Source organism: Sceloporus undulatus, chromosome 2 (genome assembly GCF_019175285.1).
Source record: "Sceloporus undulatus isolate JIND9_A2432 ecotype Alabama chromosome 2, SceUnd_v1.1, whole genome shotgun sequence".
Taxonomy (NCBI): Eukaryota; Metazoa; Chordata; class Lepidosauria; order Squamata; family Phrynosomatidae; genus Sceloporus; species Sceloporus undulatus.
In genome coordinates this window covers 70,870,645-70,875,253 of record NC_056523.1, presented here as the reverse complement: position 1 = coordinate 70,875,253, position 4,609 = coordinate 70,870,645, and positions in this window count along the sequence as shown.

Here is a 4,609-nt window from a genome sequence, read left to right as displayed (position 1 = left end):
TCATCATCACTATCCAAGGCAGACCTGTTAGCATTAAAAGCTCCAAAAATACACAGAAAGCACACTTTGGAAAGTCACACTGTCTCGCCTTTAGAAAGAGTGAGTGCATGCCTCAGAAGCTGACTGATATCATCATCACCACCACCACCATCATCATCACTATCCAAGGCAGACCTGTTAGCATTAAAAGCTCCAAAAATACACAGAAAGCACACTTTGGAAAGTCACACTGTCTCGCCTTTAGAAAGAGTGAGTGCATGCCTCAGAAGCTGACTGATATCATCATCATCATCATCATCATCATCATCATCATCATCATCATCACTATCCAAGGCAGATCTGTTAGCATTAAAAGCTCCAAAAATACACAAAAAGCACACTTTGGAAAGTCATACTGTCTCGCCTTCAGAAAGAGTGAGTGCATGCCTCAGAAGCTGACTGATATCATCACCACCACCACCATCATCATCACTATCCAAGGCAGACCTGTTAGCATTAAAAGCTCCAAAAATACACTGAAATGCACTTTGGAAAAAAAAAACTTAGGAAATGGGCACCCACTTCTTCTTCCTCCTCCTCCTCCTCCTCCTCCTCCTGCTACTCTTCCTCCCTCTTCCTCCTCCTCCTCCTGCTGCTGCTACTGTTCCCCCTCTTCCCCCTCCTCTTCCTCCCCCCCACCTCTTCCTTCCCCCACCTCTTCCTCCTCCTCCTCCTCCGCTGGCCACTGCTGCCTTGCTGGGCCTGGGCCGCCCACGTGGGGACCAGAGGAGGAGCTCCTCCTCATGAGGCTGGCTGGCCAATGGGGGCAGACTGGAGCTAGAACAGCCCCGCCCCCTGCCAGCAGCCATTGGCCAGCCAGCCTCAAGAGGAGGAACTCCTTCTGCTTAGCCCTGCGCGTGGCCCTACAAGAGTGTGCAGGGCAAGCAGAAGTGCCGGTGCAGGCTGCAAAGGCTGTGGCAGTGGTTGCAGCAGCAGCAGTGCGCGGCGCATAGCGCAACGGCCGAAGGAGTGGTTGCACGGAGCGGCAGCCGCAGCAGCTGCCATAGCCGCCTGCAGCGGCAGCTGACCCAGGGCAAACCCGGGTCACTGAAGGAACCGGGACAGGATGACCCCGCCCGGTTCAAAAGCGGGATTGTCCCACCCCCAGGTGGGATATGGCAACCCTAAGAGTAAGTTTAGGTCAGTACCCAGATGCTTGGGGACCAGGCTGAGTTTCATTTCCATCTGTCCAAGTGGCACTAAATGTATCTGTTAGCTGATAACACAGTGCTATGATTCGCTGATCTAGCTAGAGCTTCAGAAATACAGAATCAAATCAGGTAATGCTATATCATGCAGGAGAATCTGCAGCTGTATTTCATGTGATCCAGTTCCCATGAGCCTTGCATTAAAAATAAAACAGCTGTAAAACAGCTAGTGATAAATATTTTAGTAGGCCCCCAGACAATTTTCCCCCCAAAATGGATATAAATTTGCAATCATTTATTATTTGGAAAAGTGAAAACAAATATTTTATGCATTGTGTCCTGCATATTTATGTCTTGAAATCTCTTTCCTTATATTTCCTCTCTGTTCTGTGCATGAGTCAGCAGAGAATGATCATGGGCATAACAATGTGCAAAATGAAAGGCTCAGGTTGGCTCAGTAAGGTTGCTGAAAAAAACAAAGTATATACTTAAAATGTAAGAATACCCTAGAATTAACATGACTATTGTATGTTTCTGTTTGTGTGCCTTCATTTCTCCAGCCAACTACTGGATAGAGGTAGCAGTAACACAATTCAAATATTTTCAAGTGACTAAAAAAACCCTAACAAATTTGTGAATAATGAACTGAGACTGGTCCAACCTTTCCAAATAATAATAATAATAATTTAAAACTAACTTACAAACTAAACCGTCCCTTCCTGATGATAAAAATCTGCACACAAAGCTGTTCCTTCCTGATGACAAACATCATCATTTGGCAGGAAATTGAAAGATATAAGTGAAGTTCCTATTTTGATGAAATAAACATTGCTTATTGCCTTCATGGAAATCTGGGTGAAAGTGTGTGTGTGTGTGTGTGTGCATGTGCGGGGGGGGGGGGGTGCAGTCAGACCTAAGGACTCACAAATAGAAGCAATGGGGTTTTATGTGGTAGAGAGTAGTGAGTCATATCTCACCACAGCAATTGTCTCTGGTGGTGAGGGAAAGGGGTAAGATCTTGTTTCTTTGCTGACCTATACACACATCTCATGATGTAGCCCATAGTGGCCAAAATATGGTTTTTCAGAACTCATTGGAATGCAGCTCCCAGTATTCCTTACTATTGGCTATGCTGGCTAGGGCTGCTGGGAGTTACAGGGAATAATATTTAGAGGGCCACACTGGCTTAAGCATAAGATGGTGGAAAAAGCACATGAATGCATTTTACAGGGGCTGACCAAGGCTGCAAAAGCATCTTCAGTGTAAGGCAACCCTATGAATAACGGGCACTACTGCTCCTCAAACATCTCCTTTTGGGCAGAAATGGGCTCTGGCATTTGCCTGTGTCCCATTAAAATGCTGAAGAGATGATATGATCGGGGCGAGGCTCAGTGGAAGGAGAAAGAAGAGGTCTCAGTGTTTTTTTAAAGTTAAATTTACATTTTAATTTTTTTGTTCTTTTAAAATTTTCTTCCTTTGAATCTGAGAGACTATGATTTGCCCAAGGTCACCATGCTTTTCTGTGGCCAAACAGGGATTTGAACCCTGGTCTCCCAGAGTTCTAGTGCAACACTCAAACCACTACAACATATTAGAAAGGGCGAGGGCAAGGAAAGATTATAAGAATTTGGGGAAGGAGGCTTAACTGACTGCTTCTTCATCATGTTTCTCTACTTACAAGTGAAAGAACTTAAGCTGTCACTAACTGAAACCCACTCTCCCAGCCACGGTGAGTGAAATTAGAAACTATACTCTCCCACCTTCTCCCAACCCACCTGCCGTGTGGGGAATAATACAGTATTGGTATGGGATTACATTAAATATTATATTCAAGTTTTTAAATTTTTCCAATGGTATGATATACTTGGGTCTTACAGGTCAAAAACTGAATTCTTTTCATTAAAATGCAGGTTATAAATATGGTGAATAAATGAATTAAACAAAACGGAAAGATATATTTTTGCCTTTTCAGTCCCTTCCTCTCAAAAGCCACTTTCAAAGAATTTAAATAAACATATTTTAGGCACCCAGGTAGAAGATAGGCCAAAATTTACAGTGGCATCACAAGTGAAAGAAACGTTATATGATTTGTGTTATTTTAAAAAAAATAGTTGGAGAAAATCTATCTTTGAAGGGCTTTCCCTGGCTATAAATGCTTGTTCAGAATTCTATGTTTTTAACATTTCTGAGGGATGTATTTCTGATTTACATTAAAGTAAGAAGGACAGTTAATTTAGAGTCAGTCTTCAGACTCTGTGGTTTGGTTTGGCATGTGCCCTCCCTGCCCTGCATTCACTGTACTTGTAAATATAAGACTTTGCAAGGTGTTTGTACAGAGTACCTCTGTTTCACAGAAAGGTTTGGTTAGTTCCTACATGTATTCTTTTGTTTTCACTTTTGGAATGATAATCTGATTTAGGTGAGACTACTACCTTCTGTGAAAATCTGGCCAGATTCCTGGAAGTGAAGGCCTGGAATTCTTTAAAAGCACTTAGCAGTGTATATAAAAGCTCATGATTATCTTCTGTAAGAAATTTTCCAGAAAAAAAGAGTGGAGTGTACCTATTATATCGTTACCAATCTAAGAATGGAAGAGAGAATACTCAATAATGTGTGGACATTGGAATATTGCTCTTCTGCTGACCTGAATCTTCTGTTCCAACTGATATGAGTTCAACTACTCTTCAATTTATTTGATGCCCCAAAGATTTTAACATAAATAGCAGATTAAACAGGTTGAGATTAAGTTTACGTTGACAATGTGGTCATCCAGAACTCACTATAACTAGGGTTGCCATAAGTCTGGACCTCCAAACCGGGACAAATGTAGGACAACTGTAGGACAAAATTTTCAAATGGAGGGCACTTTTTTAAAAAATGGAGGACACACGAAAAATGTGATGGTTTTAAAAAAATGTTAATATAAATACATGTTTCTTAGGCATGATCAAAATGGAGGACATTTGGGCATTATTCCTAGACAGATGACAGAAATGGACCGGGTTATGGCATCCCTAACTATAACATACACAGTGAACTGCCAGTGGGCTTGGCCTGATGGTTCGGTCAGGAGGATATGTATCCATTCATTTAGTCTTACAACCCTGTTGTCTTGTTAACTGCAAACTGCGGCCCTATTACATGGATACATCCCTGTTTATGGACCCAAGGCTGTGTCTGTGCTGAAGAAGTAATGCCGTTTGGGACTGCTTTAACCACAGAGCTCCATCCTGTGGAATCCTGGGGTTAGTAGTTTATTGCGGCATCAGAGCTCTCTCACAGAGAAGACTAAATATCTCATAAAACAAAAATCCCAGAATTCCATAGCATTGAGCCATGGCAGTTAAAAGGGTGTCAGACTGCATTATTGCTGTAGTCGTGGAAGACCTTAATTCTTTCTTCAACCACCAGAATAGGCAGAA